Source organism: Bos javanicus, chromosome 2 (assembly GCF_032452875.1).
Source record: "Bos javanicus breed banteng chromosome 2, ARS-OSU_banteng_1.0, whole genome shotgun sequence".
NCBI classification, from domain to species: Eukaryota; Metazoa; Chordata; class Mammalia; order Artiodactyla; family Bovidae; genus Bos; species Bos javanicus.
In genome coordinates, this window is record NC_083869.1 from 49932987 (window position 1) to 49952224 (window position 19238).

Consider the following 19238-nt stretch of genomic DNA (forward strand, 5'->3'; position numbering starts at 1 on the left):
TGACATATTTTATTTTATATGACACTCTCTAGGTCTATCCACGTCTACAAATGACCCAGTTTCATTCTTTAATGGTTGAGTGATATTCGGTTGTGTGTATATATGTGTGTGTGTGTGTGTGTGTGAGTTGTTCGGTTGTGTCACAGCCTTTTGCGATGCCATGAACTGTAGCCTGACAGGCTCCTTTGTCCATGGAATTCTCCAGGAAAGAATACTGGAGTGGGTTGCCATTTCCTTCTCCAAGGGATCTTCCTGATCCAGGGATTGAACACGGGTCTCCTCTTAGGTGGCCAGGTCAATGCCCACATAGGGGATGATGCCCAGAACCTGTTGGGCAGGTAAGCTATTGTAGAAGGCGCGGGGCCCCTCTCACTCCAGAACCGGCCACTCACAGTCCAGCAGCCTCTTTTGCTGGCCCGTCAAGCAAAGGGTCAGCCGCGTCTTCAGCACCTCCATGGGGTAGATGATGGTTTGGCATGTGGCGCCAGCCAGGGAGCCGGCCACAAGGTGCTCTTGCACGTGCAGTGTCTGCTGTTGCCCCTGGATGGCTCACTTGATCTGCTCATAGGCCATGAATTTGATGTCCGACTCAGGTGCAATCTTGAGCACGTTAATCCGTTGCCACACCACAGGGAGCGCACGGCCCTCTCTTGGATCATGCTCCTTCCGGAGGCCCCCCAGGATGTTCGGCCGGTTGCTCTTGGAGGTGTGGATCTGCGTGAAGACCTTGAGACGGTCCAGAGGGGCTGTGCCTCTACAGGGCATGGCACCTGCCTCTGCGTCCGCCACCAGCTGCTTCCACCACTCCCCAGTCAGCTTCTCCTGCTCCAATAACTCATCTGGGGTGGTCAGGCACTCGCCAATATCCAGGACCATGGAATGCTTCCAGAAATACAGCACGTCTTCTACGTTCTCCAGTGAATGCAACAGGAACTAGTCACGCCACTCCTGCCAGTCAATGGGCATGGTGCTATTGCGTGTCTATGCTGTGCAGGATTTTCTCTGCTCCAGCTAGATGGAAATGCTCAGGGCTCGGAAACTCTGCTGGATCTCAGAGACATTGAAATGGCCATCCTGATTGCGGTCCAGACTGGAACAGAAGTAAAAGGCGTTGTCCCTGCTCCTGCAGGTAGAGGATAAACTCCTTTAGGTCAAGGCCATCATCTGGGTCAGCGTCACCCTCAGGGGACATGCCCTGTTGGCCGCCGTGGTCCTGGTGGCCCCAGCCCAGGAAGGCCAGTCCCTGGAGCAACTTGCGGATGTCCACGCAATCATGCTTATTACTGTCCAGCTCCTTGAAAAGAAGACCCCAGCCCTGACGCCTCTCCCCACCCCTCCCTACATGGCGCCTGGCTACAGAGGGGAAGGGAGGCTCAGCGGTGGCCTCAGCCGCTGCTTGACGGCTTCTCCTCCCCTCCCTCTCCTGGGGCCCTGCCAGCCTCAGCACTGCCTGCTGGGCCCTGGCACTTGTAGAAGGCAGTGACTGTACACACACACACACACACACATCTCCTTTATCCATTCATTTGATGGACATTTAGGTTGCTTCCACTGTAAATAGTGCTTTTACAGAGGTTCCTTAAAAAGTGAAAATTGAATTATCATATGACCCATCAATCTCACTTCTGGGCGTATACCCAGAGAAAACCAAAATTTAAAAGGAGACTTTATTGAAGGAGATATTTACAGTGGTATAAGTGAAGTTAAAGAAATTCACAAAGAATGGGAACAGGAAGGGAGTAATGAGAATGAGAAACCATTGCTATCCCTGAGGTGAAGAGGCAAGGGAGGACTGGTGTTTTCAGAGCTTAGGGAAAGCTAGAGCCTCCAGAAAGAAAGGCCTGATGGAAGCTATGGCTGAAAAACAGCTCCTCAGAACTCCAGTTTAAAAATCACCTTGCTGCTGCTGCTGCTAAGTCGCTTCAGTCATTTCCGACTCTGTGCAGCCCACCAGGCACCCCCGTCCCTGGGATTCTCCAGGCAAGAACACTGGAGTGTGTTGCCATTTCCTTCTCCAATACATGAAAGTGAAAAGTCAAAGTGAAGTTGCTCAATTGTGTCTGACTCTTAGCGACCCCATGGACTGCAGCCTACCAGGCTCCTCCGTCCATGGGATTTTCCAGGCAAGAGTACTGGAGTGGGGTGCCATTGCCTTCTCCAAAGATCACCTTGAGTTACTGTTAAATAGAAAGTTCTGGTTATGTCTCTCTATAATATTTAAGCCCAGATTCTTCAGTTTTAACAAGACCTCAAGTGATTCCTGTGCTATTGGGATTCCATCCTTGGACCATGCTGTAAGAAGCAAGGACATAGAGAAACTAACTTAATCACTGCCACATCCAAGACATTTAAGCAGTGAAGCATCTAGCTCCCTGGCAGCCTAGATGTTAAAGAGTCTGCCTGCAATGTGGGAGATCCAGGTGATCCAGGAGATCCTCTGGAGAAGGAAATGGCAATCCACTCCAATTCTCTTGCCTGGGAAATCCTATATATGGAGGAGCCTGGCAAACTACAGTCCATGGGGTCACAGAGAGTCAGATTTAACTGAGCAACTTCACTTTACTGTCGTCACTTCACTTCTGCAGTTTTAACAAGACCTCAAGTGATTTCCTGGAGAAGGCAATGGCACCCTACTCCAGTACTCTTGCTTGGAAAATCCCATGGATGGAGGAGCCTGTTAGGCTGCAGTCCATGGAGTCGATAAGAGTCGGACACGACTGAGGGACTTCACTTTCACCTTTCACTTTCATGCATTGGAGAAAGAATTGGCAACCCACCCCAGTGTTCTTGCCTGGAGAATCCCAGGGACGGGGAGCCTGGTGGGCTGCCGTCTATGGGGTCACACAGAGTCGGACACGACTGAAGGGACTTAGCAGTAGCAGCAAGTGATTTTCGTGCTATTGGGGTTCCATTTTTGGGGCATGCTATAAGAAGCAAGGACGCAGAGAAACTTAGTAACTGCCACATCCAGGGCATATAAGCAGAGAAGCATCTGAAAAAGAAGTGTTCCTTGTCCCTGTGTTAATAGCGGATGAACCTTTTCCTCCTCTACCCTATGGAAACGGTATATAGGGTAGAGTTTCCTGATGTAAATTGGATTCAGAGTAGATGAGATAAAAAATCCCTTTTCTTATATAATACTATACTATAAAACTCATTTACCCAAAACTAAAATTAGATTTAGGGAAGTGAACAGAACATAAAGGAAAACATGATTTCAAATGCAGTTTTAAAACACACTGCCATGAAATAAGCATCCTGTCTTCAAAACTTACTACATTAGGTATAGAGAAATAATGGAAATTATACAAACCAAAATACTGTAGCACCTATTTCTGGATAATAGAATACCAGAGATTGGTATTTTCCTCTTGTTTAGATTTTTTTTTTAACTGTTTCTATACTCAACATGTATTATAGCAAAAACAATATAAATTTTAAAAATGAACAAATATAGATATTTGATAATATTTAAATTCAAAAGTTGCTTTCTGCATATAGTTCTAAGTGACAGATACCTCTAATAAATGGTTTGAGAAAAATATTTAAAACATGAATCAAAAAAATAAAAATAAAAAAAAAAACATGAATCATTATATTACTTACATGTGTAAAGCTTCTAGAGTATCATAGTAAAATAAACTTTTGTACCATAAATAAATCATTAAAGTTGAGATTGAAAGCTTCTATAGAGAAAATGAGTTGCTGGAGAAACAAACACAGCGCATCACTTATTACAGATGATTCTTTACCTGATCAGGCAAATGTGAGTGTCACTATGTCCATAGAATAGAGGAGAAAAAGACCATGAGCTATCACATGTACAAAAGAAAAGCTCTTTTATTTCCACCTGTGGGATTGTCCTATGATTTAACATTTGGCTCTGTTCTTCCCAATCCCTCATCCCAATAAGACAGTGCTTTTTATAGCTTTAACAGTCATTTTTTTTTTTTTTTTTAAGGCTACCCACTCCAGTATTCTTGGGCTTCCCTTGTGGCCCAGCTGGTAAAGAATCTGCCTGCAAGGAGGGAGACTTGGGTTTGATCCCTGGATTTGGAGGATACCCTGGAGAAGGGAAAGGTTACCCACTCCAGTATTCTGGCCTGGAGAATTCCATGGATTGTATAGACTGTGGGGTCACAAAGAGTTGGACATGACTGAGCGATTTTCACTTTCATTTCCAGAACTTTTTTTTTTTCATATATGATATTATACATGTTTCAATGCCATTCTGTTTTGACATAGCTTCCAAGTTTCTTTAACATTTCTGAGAATTTTGATATGGTTTTTCTGTTAGTATCTACCATTCAAAGTAAAGGGATGGTGGAGGAGGGCCAAGGAAGTTACAGAAAGTTTATATATATTTATATCTCTCTCTCTCTCTCTCAAAGAAAGAGTCCACTGTATCTCCTATTTTCTTATGTGGGAAATATGCATAAGTGAGATTAAATCTGAATAAATAAAGGAGAGTCAGAAAATCATTCTTAATGTCAATATCTTCAAAGTCTTGAGAGAAAATTATTTTCTCTCAAACTTAGGATCTTATATATAGTCAAACTGGCATTAAAATGACATGGCAAAGCATTTTCCAGAAAAGTGAAGATTCAGAAAATTTCTCTGTCTAAAGCTGTGCCTGAAAGAAATTCTAAAACCGGTATTCCATCAAACTAATTAAAAAAAAAAAATTGAAAGATATGGAACTTAAGAAAGAAAGTTGAGAGAAAACTAGCAAAGAGTAAATACATAGCTAAGAATAATTTGTGTCATGAAAGTGAAAGTGTTAGTCATTCAGTCGTGTCCAACTCTTTGCTACTCCATGGACTGTAGCCTGCCAGGCTCCTCTGTCCATGGAATTCTCCAGGCAAAAATACCTGAGTGGGGTGCCATTCCCTTCTCCAGGGGATCTTCCTGACCCAGGGCCTGAACCTAGTTCTCCTTAATTGCAGACAGATTCTTACCATCTGAGCCACCAGGGAAGCATACAGAATTATAAAATTATTATTTCAGTAACAATATCTCTTCTCCCAGCTGTAGATACTGGAAAGGGATCTTTCCTTCCTTTCCAGTAGCACTTCCTTGGCCTCTACCTCAATTGCCTAATCACTGTGCTATGTTAATAAATACCATGGTAATAGTATAATTGGTGTATCTAAAACTAAATTAATCATTTCATAATAAATTTCATCACTCCTACTGAGTTCAATATTTTCTTCTGACTTACTCTCAAATCTTTAAGATAGCAGATGACTGCTGATTGCTTTCTATTTTGTAGTATTTCTAAGAATTTCTCCACAGGAAAGATGTGATTCCAATTATTGGTCAAAAGACATTACAACCTAAGATAGTGTGGTATCAGGCACCCATGAAAATACATATATTTTTCTTTTCTGGTAAAGGAAACCTTAACATTTATACCTAGCAGTACTCTACTTGTAGAATGAGAGAGCCAACCATCGTATTTCTCTGTCTGACCTTCCCCAAGTTCCATTCATGTGTAGGAACCCTAGAAGTTCTAACTGTCTCTAAACTGATTATTGGGATTTCCACAGGGACATCATATTAGGAACTAGCTCCTAATTGTGGAATATAAATCTTCTCCTCTTTTCCTCTGGTGGCTCATTATGATGCTGCTTCCTATTAACTAAAGGGATCACACCAGTGTCTGCCTAGGTTTCCAGTGTACTGCTTAAACTCGCAGAAGCCAAGTGAAAGCTGCTGTTGCCTAAGGCCAGAATCTTGGGTACCTTTGCCAATAACTCACATTTTCTGTAGTGTTGGTCCTAGAGAGATCACTGCCATTGCCAGCCTAGCTGCTGCAGGCATCTGTACCTCAGCCATCTGCAATTGCCATACTTGCTTTAGCCATAAGACTTCCACCAGTGGTGAGACAGTGCTCTCAGAGTCCATGAGAGTGACAGAGTAATGAGATTTATTCATTTATTCTACTCTTTCCTGAAGAGTCAGGCCTGAGTGAACAGGAGATAGGCCAGTGGAGACAGGGATGAGGCCATATTATTTCTCTATGAAGCACTCTTGGTGAACACAGTTATCTTGTTTTTTGCACCAGTTCCACTCTCTTTCCCTCCATGTCCCTATACCCATGATTCAAACAGTCCATCCAAACTGACTATAAAGAGCCCATTTGACCCAGCCTTCAGATGAGTGCAGATCTCCTTGAAATCTAAAATTATGTTCAAGCTGAATCTCTACCAAAAAAAGAAAAAGAGGGGAAAAGGACATTTAGAAAATTATTTCTGTTCTATCTGCTTTGTATTTCAGAAACTGCTCTCAAAATAAGTTCAAAAGAATAAAAAAAAGGAAGAAACAGACGCAAATGCTAGTGATATGCTGAAAATATTAAAAAAAAAAAAACAGAAAAACAAACGAACAAAAAAACCTGATGATCATACATACATTAACTTTATAATAGTATTTACAAAATGGTAAGATACAGCAGCTACAAGGCATGCTGCCAGCGGGCTGCACAGTGCGGATTTCTGCAGTGCCCGTGAGTCTGTGCAGCAAATCTTTGGGAAAGAGAATGGTGGGGTCTAATGTTAGCAGCGGTGGAGCAGCCCCCTAGGGAAGGCCTATATAGATAACACAATAATAACTGCAGGGTGGACACCAGAGGTTACATGGCTGTTAGCTGCATTTGAGAAATCAATTAGGTAGGCCACTGAGAAGTTTAAACTGAAAAGAGAGTTATTTGATATTTTAGTAGAGAAACTCACTAGGATATATGAAGTAGAGTTTAAGAAAAATGGTATTGAGGAAAAATATTATTTTAGTATGAGTATACTCACTCATATGAGTGAGTATATACATAGACTCATATACTAGGAAACAGATTGTTAGAAATTTTAGGAGGAACTGAGGCAGATGCTAAGAGAAAGATATTTATTGCTTATGTAAAAATGGCTTAAAGAATACTTTTTTAAAATAATAAAAATGATGGATCAGGAATTAGAAGATTTAGAACTGAAATCAAATTATTTTTCTTTGAGAATATCAGTAGTTTTCAGAACTGCAATTCTTGAATAAAAACTTCTCTAAGTTGGATCTTGGGAGAGGTTGAAGAAGTAGTCGTAAGGATAATTGTCAAAGAGCAGCCTTTTTACTGAATAACTTGTGCTTCCTTTGAGGTTTTTTTTTTTTTTTCTTCATCTGTAAAGAAAAGAATATCTAACTTTCGGATAAGATTTTAGATTAAACAATGTACCTAAAACCACGTAGAGCTTCCCAGGTGGTGCTAGTGGTAAAGAACCCACCTGACAATGCAGGAGACTTAAAAGGTACGGGTTCGGTTCCTGGATCGGGAAGATTCCTAGAAGGAGAGCATGGCAACCCACTCCAGTATTCTTTCCTAGAGAATCCCATGGACAGAGGAGCCTGGTGTTGCTACAGCCCATTGGGTCACAAAGAGGTTGACTGAAGCGACTTAGCATGCAAAACCAAATAAAATCACCTAACACTGATTTCTATTTGAGAACATCTATGCACTAAAATGACTTCCCTCCTAGCTCAGGTGGTTTAAAAAAAAAAAAAAAAATCACTTGCAATGCAGGAGACCTGGGTTCAATCCCTGAGTTGTGAAGATCCCTTGGAGAAAGAAATGACTACCCACTCCAGTATTCTTGCCTGGAATATCCCATGGACAGAGAAGCTTGGCGGGCTACAGTCCATGGGGTCATAAGTGTTGGACACGATGCAACTTAGTGACTAAACCACAACCACCATGCACTAAAAATACAATGGGTTTTTATTTTTAAATTATTTTCCCAAGTTAGTATTTGAGAAGTTTCAAACCTACAGGAAAGTTGAAAGAATGGTACAATAAACTGTGCAAACTCTTCACCAAAATTCTTCAATTCTTAACATTTGCTCATATCCATATTCCTTTAACTCCATTGTGTTATAACTAAAATACCTTAGGATGCATCCATCTCCCAGAATAAGAATATTCTTCTACATACTCACACGTTAAAATACTCTAGAAATTTAAAATTGATCTTATTATCTAAAATGGATCCCATATTTAATTTTCCCCATCACAATAATAATATCCTTTGTAACTTTTTTTAATTGTTTCTTTGTATTTTCAGTTTTTTACTTTGTTTTTATTCCAAAAAGCAATCAAGGATCATACACAGCATTTATTGATTCCCAGCATTTTCCAATGGGATTGCTATATGGCACTAGTGGTAAAGAATCCACCTGCCAATGCAATAGACATGGGTTCGATCCCTAGTTTGGGAAGATCCCCTGGAGGAGTAAATGGCAGCCCACTCCAGGAAGCTTGCCTGGAAAATTCCACAGACAGAGGACCTTGGCAGGCTACAGTCCCTAGGGTCACAAAGAGACATGACTGAGCACAGAGTGTATAAATAATAATTTCATTTCCAAATTAATAACGCTGATTTTTTAAGTCTCTAAGCCCACTTTCTCTCAGTTCGGATTATCTGAGTGTTTCCTCATGATTAGATTCTAGTTACAAATAGGAATTTTGGGTTTTGGTTGGATAATGCATTCTTAGATATTGTGTACTTCTCAGTCCTTCAACCATGGAGAGAAATATGTTTGTCCCATTGTCAGGGAGACTGAATGATTTCAGGTGATGCTAGATTTCTCAATTATAAAGTTATTTTTGTTAAGGCAAGTTCATGTGCCAGATGCACAGAGAGACTAAACAAACTGAAATACTGACGTTTGGAGCAGAGAAAGTTAATTGCAGGCCATGCAAGGAAATGGGTGACTCTTGCCCTAAAAAGTCATGAACTCCCCAAAGGGTTTCAGCAAAGTCCTTTTTTTTTTTTGGCTGCACTGGGTCTTTGTTGCTATGCAGGAGCTTTCTCTAGGTGCGGGGTGCAGGCTTCCCATCGTGGTAGTTTCTCACGTTGCCCAGCAAGGGCTCTAGGGCGTGTGGGCTTCAGTCGTTGCAGCTCCTGAACTCTGGAGCACAGAATTAGTAGCTGTGGCTGACAGGCTTTGTTGTTCCGCCGCATGTAGAATCTTCCTGAACCAGAGCCTGAACAGATTTCCCCTGTGTGGCACTTTTAGAAGTCAGGTGAGGGGAGGTGGGTCACAGGGTCTATGATCAGCTTGTGCACAATTCTCTGATTGGCTGGTGGTGAGGTCGCAGTGAGGTGTCACAGGGGTTAGCATTCTCAGTCCTTAGGCTCCAGGAAGACTGGGGCTATGTATTCAGGGTCATCAAGTCATTAACATCTTCCAGTGGGGGCAGGAGTCCAAGGCTGCAAAACAACTCAAGAAATTTGCATCACATACTATAATCTGGGTACTTCAGAGAGGAGCTAAAGCAGAGAATGTGGGGAAGGCCTGTCCTGGGAAGACCCCCTTAAGGTCCTTCTCGGTTACACCTTTGCCTTTTCTAAGTATTAAGCAATATATGGCTATGATAATATGTTTTTCATAAAAAGGGTATTGCAAAACTCTTTAAAAGACAATTTTTAAAAATACTCAAAACACGAAGCAAGTCAGTTTAAATATTATCTCTTACTTTCATTGCCATCCTCCCAGCTGAATAAATGTAATCTTTTCAGCCCTAATCTCTACTAGGGAACACTATAAATGCCAAGGTAGTCTCTTGCATAGAGATACTAGAAATTGGAATGAGAGTATTTTCTGTATCTAGGAGGTGAAATCTTGTTTAAAATTTATCTTTCTAAACAAATACATTTGTGAGTTCTTGAATATTTATTTTCAGAAATGATTCAAAGTGTTGGTGCTGGAGGTGAGTGAAGCTGGCAGCTGCAGCTCTATTTCAAGGTCCTTTGGGATGGGTAATGCTGTGGTCATGACTTAGAAACACAACTTTCCCAGCCCCACTTCCTTCAATTACATGAAACTGGAGCCTGTTTTATATCTCTTTGACTGACTGAAAGTCCCACTAATGTCAACACCATACCCCCAATCCACACACATGATCCTTAGAAAATAATAAGACAATCCACATCTTTCTGCTGAACCTCAATTTTTTTTTTTTCTGCTGGCTGATGGCAATAGCCTGTAACTCTACCTCAATCCTTTTTCTTAAAAAAAAAAAAAAAATCCCCGCTAAATGCTGCCTGTTATTGGTAATTTACCAAATGTTTCCATCTCTCTTTTCTTCCTTTTCCTTCCTACTCTATCAATGACTCAAATGCACATCTAAAAGTAAATTAAATGTATATTCCATATATATTTTAAATTATAGAATATTCCTCACTTAGTGTATTATATTATAAAGCTAATTTAAATATATGAATATCAAAACTGGAGAAATTAATGTCAATAGTTTTCAAAGTTTTTTATTGAAATGTAATTGACATACAGCACTGTATTGGTTTCAGGTATGCAATATGATTTGCTATTTGTATATATAGTAAAATGATAAGCACAGTAAGACCAGTTAACATTCGTATCCAACACCCTACAGAGTTACAACTTTTCCCTGTGATGAGAAATTTTAAGATCTACTTTCTTAGCAGTATTAATAACTATAGTCACCATGTTGTACATTGTTATTTGATCATCTTCACACATTTTTCCTACTCATTCTCTCCCTTTCTTTGTTGATCTCATATCACTTTAATGGATTTAAATGGATTTACCTTGTTTCTTTTGAGATAAAAATAGACATGGGTCTTAAATATGGGCTTCGGTTTCCAACAGGCTAGGATCCTACCTACTCCATCCAGCCTTATCTTTTACTGTCTGTCTCATACACCTACCCTTCTTCCAGTTTCTTGAATAGGTGTTGCTCTCTCCTACTACAGGGATTTTACACATGTTATTTTATCTTCTGGAATATATCTCATTTTCTTCTGCTTCCTATTCTCATCTGGATAAATAGACTCTAAAGTTCTTGTTATAGATGTTTTTAATAGTTAAATACCCAAGATTTTAGTTAATTAATTAACTAATGGAGACATTAGTAAGATATTGTAACTAGTTCAAAAGAGATTTCAAAGAACACACCAAACACACATGTATATATACACACCTACGTGCTGCATGTACTAGCTGTCTCAGTCTTCTCCTACTCTCTGAGACTCCATGAACTGTAGCCGAGGCTTCCTTGGTAGCTCAGCTGATAAAGAATCCAAGTGCAATGCAGGACACCCTGGTTTGCTTCCTGAGTGGGGAAGTTCCCTTGGAGAAGGGATAGGCTACACACTCTAGTATTCTTGGGCTTCCCTTGGTGGCTCAGATGGTAAAGAATCCACCTGCAATGTGGGAGACCTGGGTTCGATCCCTGGGTAGAGAAGATTCCTGGAGGAGGGCATGGCAACCCACTCCAGTATTCTTGCCTGGAGAATCCCTATGGACAGAGGAGCCTGGCAGGCTGCAGTCCATGGGGTCACAAAGAGTCAGACATGACTGAGTAACTCAGCTCAGCACAACATAGTGGACTGTAACCCAGATATGGAACATGCCTCTCTTAAGTCTCCTGCATTGGTAGGCAGTTTCTTTACCACTAGTGCTACCTGGGAAACCCATACTTACCTCTACATGTGTGTGTTTGAGTGTGTGTTGTGTTGTGAGTGTTGTGTGTTTAGCTGTTTGCACATGTGTATTTATGGAGAGAGGCAGGCAATGAAGAATGCTGAGATGAGTTTATAAAATTAGGTAAAGGTGATCAGTATCCACAGGGCAACAATCAGTTGTATTCTACTGGATGAAATATGTTTGTATTTCTATGGACAAGAACCATTTGCATTATAATATGTGTTCTACAACTTATTAAACTGTGAAATGGCTCAAATATAATGAAAAGTGTAGATAATCTAGAGTGGTGCTCTGGTCATGACTTCCAGTGATCTTTTATGCCTCTTTCCAAGTCTCACCATTTTCCTCAATCAACTCCTCCATCATGATCATAAAATCTCAAAGCTTACTTCTCCTAGTAATAACATTCAGATAATTGAGATTACTGAAGTCATAAAGTAAATTCTCTTTGAAAGTTTTCATAAGGGATCTTAGATCAGATTTTTGAAAGCCTGTATAATTTACTCTCCCAAGGGAATAATACTAAGTCTAAGAAACTCCACCAGATTTCTCTAGCCATACATGTAAATTTTGATGACTGCCTTCCTTTGCTATGTCAGCAAATTTACTAATTTTCATGTCCTACATGACTTTCTTAATTCCTGTAAGGCTGGGACCTGGGAAGCCAGGTACCAGGCCAATTTTCCTAACGTCTTATTTGACATTGACTCCAGACATAAACGATTTTTTTTTTCTTAAAAAGTACCTATCCTACTTGAGTTAATCAACATAATTAAAGTCCCTTGGACTGCAAGGAGATCCAATCAGTCCACCCTAAATGAAATCAGTCCTGAATATTCATTGGAAGGACTGATGCTGAAGCTGAAACTCCAATACTTTGGCCGCCTGATGTGAAGAGCTGACTCATTTGAAAAGACCCTGATGCTGGGAAAGATTGAAGGTGGGAGGAGAAGGGGATGACAGAGGATGAGATGGTTGGATGGCATCACCAACTCGATGGACATGAGTTTGAGTAAGCTCTGGGAGTTGGTGATGGACAGGGAAGCCTGGAGTGCTGCAGTCCATGGGGTCACAAGAATCAGACATGACTGAGCAACTGAACTGAACTAAATTGTCAAATACAATACTCCAGATAAGGTCTTGGTTATGAATTGATTCCCCAAATTGTGTCATGATAAATCATGATAAATGGAAGACAGATTCTTATTGATCCCCAATAAATAACTATTTGCCAAAGTAATAAAAAGTAAGAAGATTTAGTAAGAGTTTCTAGGAATTAGAATCAGACATGATTTTTAAATATTTTATTGTAGTTTTTAAAAACATAATTATGCATTCAAGTTAAGTAGAAAGAAAAAATACAGCTTTTTAAATCCAGATAAATATGACAATGAAACCATATCAACCACATTCAGACAAATAATCATAATCAAATGTCCCTCATCAGCTCATTCAGTCCTATCTAATTGAGTCTTCACTTATTGGATCTTTGGTTAAGAGTCTGTTTTCATAAAGCCCTTTGGCTTTTGGACTAAAATGAGTTCTGAAAGTCTGTCTCAGTCCACTGGTACTGTATGGAAGTTTTATAGCTGATGTGAGTTCAGAAGCTTGTATTTGAGAGTTTAAAGTATCAAAAGTTCAAAGTACCTGGAACAGTAATTTCCCACAGGCTTTGAGACTGTCCTTGGTTGAAGATTATATTAAAGCCCTCTGGTAAACTCTAAATTAAAGTTTAGGTAAACTCTAAATTAAAATAAAATCTCATTTTAAATGATAGATTTAATGGCTGTGATTTATTTAATAATATAACCCAAAATATCAATATGGAAAAGATCACATTTCTCTTTTGAGGTAGAGAATAATTTAGAAGAATTTTGATGAGTGTTTCTGCAGGTAAAACATAGTATAGTCAGCAATGGCATTGATACATCTCCAGGGAATTCCTATGGTGGCATACAAATTCTGAAATATGTGCATTAATTTATCTACACACATTTAACAAAGGAAGATCTTGTTTCTCCTAATTGGACAGATTTTCCCATATAATAATTTACAATACTAGCATAGTAAAGAAATCTAATTCTATCTAGCATTTCTCTGGGAAATTTCAAAGTTAGTTTTACATATTAAAGTTATGCTGAGACTTTCCTTTTATTCCTTTAACATATTTGAAATTTGATATTGAGAAGACAAACTCAAAATATTTATCAGAAGAAAGAATTTGACACTTATTAAGAAAGGATCATCCGTGCCTAAAGATGCCTATTTAAGCACAGTGAGAAGAAAGCATTTAACAATACACGTGGAAGGTAATGTAATTATAAAGAACCCTAGGTCTTTCATATGTAAGAAAAATTTTTTTTTCTTTTTTCTTTAATATCAAAGCATAATTAATTCAACATAAAGCATAAGAAAAGTGTTTGGTAAAACATGAAATCTCTGCTGAGGAAATCAGGTGAAGCAGGTAAAAAAAAAAAAAAAAATTTCACAAAGTAGTCAAAGGCATTAGTCAGTAAACCTAGAAAGTAATTCTAATGAGATTAAGTGAAATTTGACAGACTTTTATTTAACACCTTTCCTCACTTTACAGACTTAGGTATTATATTCCACTGCAAATAAAATTTGCTTCCCAAGTTTTCTCTTTCATTAGTCTTTTTCATAGTGTAAAACTAACTGACTTTTTATTTGAGGACAGTGGTTCTCGCTTGGGTCTGAGAGTTCAAAAGTATTTTCAAAATAGTATCACGATGTTTTATGTTAACAGACAATGTGTTAATCATTGTTATCATAATTCAATAAATACAAATGTTAATTTTCCATTTTAACATCCAATTAGTTAAATATTGAAAATTATAATTCCCATAAACAAAAGCTATTTGGCATCCTTAGAGAATTTTAATAATTTTGGTCCAGAGACCAAAAAGATTGACAACTGCTGCTTTAGGCCAAAACACTTCTTTTTTATTGAAAAACAAAAGCACTCGCACATACACAGTTTGATGTCTTGGTTTTTATTGCTCTTAGTATAACTTCAACTAATTAAATTAATTATGGGTATAGGTATTTAACCATAACACCATCACAACAATAACAGAGACTTCTATCACCCCCCCACCACCACCACCACCAAAGTTTTCTTGAGGCTTTTTGTAATCCATCCTGCCTTCCATTCCCATTTCCAGATGGGGGATAGCTACTGATCTGCTTTCTTTCACTGTAGATTTGTTTGTATTTTCTAGAATTTTATCTGGAAAGGAAACATACAATATGTATTTTTCCCAGATTAAAGCATAATGATTTTAAGATTTATTCATGTTATTCTATAATCAGTACTTTGTTCTTTTTGTAGCAGTATTATATTATCTGGATATACCACAATTTGTTTGAGCTTCCCAGGTGGCTCAAGTGGTAAACAATCTGCCTGGCAATGCAGGAGACGCAGGGGATGTGGATTCCGTCCCTGGGTCAGGAAGATCTCCTGGAGGAGGAAATGGCAACCTACTCCAGTATACTTGTCTGAAAAGTCCCATGGACAGAGAAGCCAGTTGGGCTACAGCCCACAGGGTTGAAAGAGTTGGACATATAATGTGTTTACCTACTTAACTATTGATGAGCCCCATGTGTTGTTTCTAGTTTTATAAGTCAAGTTGTTATGGTAGTATACAAAAAAATTATTACCTTTAACCACAGTAAGTAACTGTTATTTCACAATCAGGGCACAGATACGTGAAAATGCCTGGCAAATGACAGCATTTTAGCAGATGAGCAGAACCCATGAGCACAGGCATCATACCTCTCAGCTGCACACATCCAGTTCTCACCTTCTAAATGTGTCAAGTATAGCACTTACATTATCCTGACCGAAAGCTCTAGTCTCTCTGTAATACATAGAAGTAATATATAAACTTAAAATTATGCTCAATGAACGATGTTTCAGTATTCTCTTACTCAGAAAATATTTAGCTATTTAGATTATTTAGTTAAAAGAATAGACTCAGGAAATTCACTTAATAGGGGGTGTATTTGCAATTCACTAAAAGTGAATCAGTGAATAAGCTTCTCTGTTATCTTGATTATGTTCAAGTACCATGGAGAGTCAGAAAACCTGATGCAACTCCAAGACAATGTCATTGCTTACAGCCTTTCTCTGAGTTTAGGTCCTGAAGAAAAAACTCCTTGGGACAGAGGAAATTATGCCTGCGTTTCCCAATCTGTAAAACAATTGTTGAGATTATTAAATGAGTTAACTTGGTAAAATTGCTTAGAACTGTATTTGACACATGAAAGTGAAAGTGTTAGTCAGTCGTGTTGGACTCTGTGACCCAATGACTGTAGCCCACCAGGCTTCTCTCTCCATGGATTCTCCAGGCAACAATACTGGAGTGGATAGCGAATCCCTTCTCCACGGCATCTTCCCAACTCAGGAATTGAACCAGGTCTCCTGTATTTCAGGCACATTTTTTACTGTGTGAGCCATCAGGGAAGCCCCTATTTGACCCATAGTAAATGCTCAGTAAAGCTTAATTTTCATCGTCATCTTTAGCATCATCATTGTCAGAAAAATCCTGATAATAGGTATTTAAGAAAAGGTATTTAAAAAATTAAGTTCATACTCGGTTAGAAATGAATTAGTGACTGCATGATCACACCATTTTAAAGATGAAAGTGCAGAAATTCAGAAGAATTCATAAATTTCCCATAATCACAGAACTTGTTAGGACTTTGCTACATCATATCAGTGTGGGATCATATCACAATTCTTAGAATGCCAAAGGCTACGATTTTAAACAAAATCTTTATCTTGGGATTAGTATGTGTGCCTCATCTGGTTAAGAATCTGTTTACAAAGAGGGAGACCTAGGTTCAATCCCTGGGCTTGGAAGAAGGGAAAGGTTACCCACTCCTGTATTCTGTTCTGGAGAATTCCATGGACAGAGGAGCCTGGAAGGCTACAGTCCATGGGATCGCAAAGAGTCAGATGCAACTGAATGACTTTCACTTTCACTTTCATGTTATGACTGGTGAATGCTTTTCTTCTAGTTATAGAGCATGGTCAGGTTAGGTGAATGGGTTAAGTTTAGAAAGGGGATTTTTCAAGGAAACTTTTTTTTTTTCTTTTTTTTAAGTAAAAAGGTACCTAATCATTGGAAAATATTTGTAAAATACAAGAGTATATATAAAAAGAACATCAGATCAAATCAAATCAGTCGCTCAGTCATGTCCAACTCTTTGCGACCCCATGAATCACAGCACGCCAGGCCTCCCTGTCCATCACCAACTCCCAGAGTTCACTCAGACTCACGTCCATCGAGTCAGTGATGCCATCCAGCCATCTCACCCTCTGTCGTCCCCTTCTCTTGCCCCCAATCCCTCCCAGCATCAGAGTCTTTTCCAATGAGTCAACTCTTCACATAAGGTGGCCAAAGTACTGGAGTTTCAGCTTTAGCATCATTCCTTCCAAAGAAATCCCAGGACTGATCTCCTTCAGAATGGACTGGTTGGATCTCCTTGCAGTCCAAGGGACTCTCAAGAGTCTTCTCCAACATCACAGTTCAAAAGCATCAATTCTTTGGCGCTCAGCCTTCTTCACAGTCCAACTCTCACATCCATACATGACCACAGGAAAAACCATAGCCTTGACTAGACGAACCTTTGTTGGCAAAGTAATGTCTCTGTTTTTCAATATGCTATCTAGGTTGGTCATAACTTTCCTTCCAAGGAGTAAGCGTCTTTTAATTTTCTGGCTGCAGTCACCATCTGCAGTGATTTTGGAGCCCAGAAAAATAAAGTCTGACACTGTTTCCACTGTTTCCCTATCTATTTCCCATGAAATGATGGGACTGGAGGTAATCTAATCTATAATCTTCCTTTCCATAACTACTCTAAACTGGCAGGTATTTCTTTTCTCTCAGTTTAGGTATGTATTTATTATTATTATTTTTATAAAATTGTTATGAAATTCAAAGTTCATTTATTTAATAAAGAGAATAGTTGGAAGGAAAGTAGATACCTCTCTTGGTAGCACTTATATCTGGGCCTTTTCATTTTGAGTGTCCAGTTTTTCAAGTGTAAGAAGCTGACTGCACTTTACCATTCTTTAGGGCATAAAGGCAAACCGTTTGTCTTTTGATTCTTAATTTATTACTTCACAGTTGTAATCTCCGGAGCTGTAGAGGATGTTCATCTCTTTACATTGAAATGTGCTCCCACCATACACACTTTTTATTTTCTTTCATGTGGATTTTAGAATTACCTTGTCAAGATCCACAATATTGGCCCATTAAGATTTTAATTTCTATCATATTGAGCCTATAAATCTTGAGAATTGTTATTTTTATATATTTATTTTTCTAAGATTTGGAAAAATCTGGATTTTATTTTCTATTAAAATATATTTGTTGGTGATTTTACAGAAGCTTACTTTTTAAAAATATATTGACTCTAATCAAACTTTGTTAAAATTATTCCTAGAATAATTCATTAAATTTTGCCATTTTAGCTTTTATTTTATTTTCCTTGCTATTGCCATCTAACTAGTTACTGTTACTAGTTACTAGTTACTGTTAATGTGGAGAAGTTTCTGAAAAAAATAAAATAAAACACAACACATCATTTTCTCTAGTATTTCTGCTTCTTTATATTTTATGGTTTGTTTCTGTAATTAGAATTTCCAGAACAGTTTTCAAAACAGTTTTTATATAATAAATCAGATCAATTGTTGTTGGATTTAGAGTTCTACCAGTCAGCATGGCATAGACTGTAGATTTTAGACAAAAAATTAACCCTGGCATTTCATAGTGTTTCTTTTTTCAAGAACTAGCATTTTATCATATTTTATTTTGCATGCTTTCTTTTTATGTCTGATGTTGCATATACATGTGTTTAGTGACCAGTTTCTTCTTTTTAAACTCTGTTGTTCTTGGAATGCACTCACTTTGATTTTGATGGTTGATGAGAAATGAGGGATAGAAAGGAGGATTGAGAGAGTTCTCCTTGATTGAGAACTCTAAGACTTAACACATTCTTATTTTTGAAAGAGAAGCACATCTTCCTAAACTAATTGCACAAAGCATTATATAACAAGGAATTATGTTTTCTGGTGGCCAGATTCTCTGATTCTTGAGACACAGCCAGATGTGGAAGCCTAACTGCTATAACCACAAAACCCACAGAAATAGATTTTGGGCTGATGGTGAAGGCTTTGGTGTGTGAAGTCAGCACCAAGCATTTATCACTGAATTTTTCACAAAGTGCTTTGGAAGCCAAAAATAGTGGTAGTTGTGATTCAGGAACAATACATGTATAATTCGTTATGTGAAGAAGAAGTAGTCTAAAACATCTTTTAAACTTTTGCTTTTTCCCTGAGTGTTCATTTGTGCATAATTTTGCAGAAAGTAGGCTATTAAAATGAAGCATTTAAAAATAAATGAACATAATTTGTATTAATCTTTCATTTGCCTTTTTAGCCATACCTACATTTATCTATTTGATCTAACACTCTTTAATGCATATTATTTCTCAGTCACTGCCAACAGTGGTAAAGGATTATATAGTAGCTTAGGCAAAAATACAGTGAGGACATTCTCATTTTATTTGGTGGTGGTGGGTATGTGTGAGAGTGTTCTAATCTTTATAAATAGAGTTCCGGACATGAGAGTCATATTACTTTTATTCTCTGTTCCCCTACTTTGTTCTCCCCAAAGCAAGCACAATCTTCTGTTTTACAC

General features: G+C 38.6%; 1 pseudogene; it reads right to left on the reverse strand.

Annotated features, from left to right (window-relative positions):
- Window positions 1-282: 282 nt before the first annotated feature.
- On the reverse strand, window positions 283-9005 carry LOC133256076 (mitochondrial adenyl nucleotide antiporter SLC25A23-like; annotated as a pseudogene).
- Between the last annotated feature and the right edge of the window lie 10233 nt (window positions 9006-19238).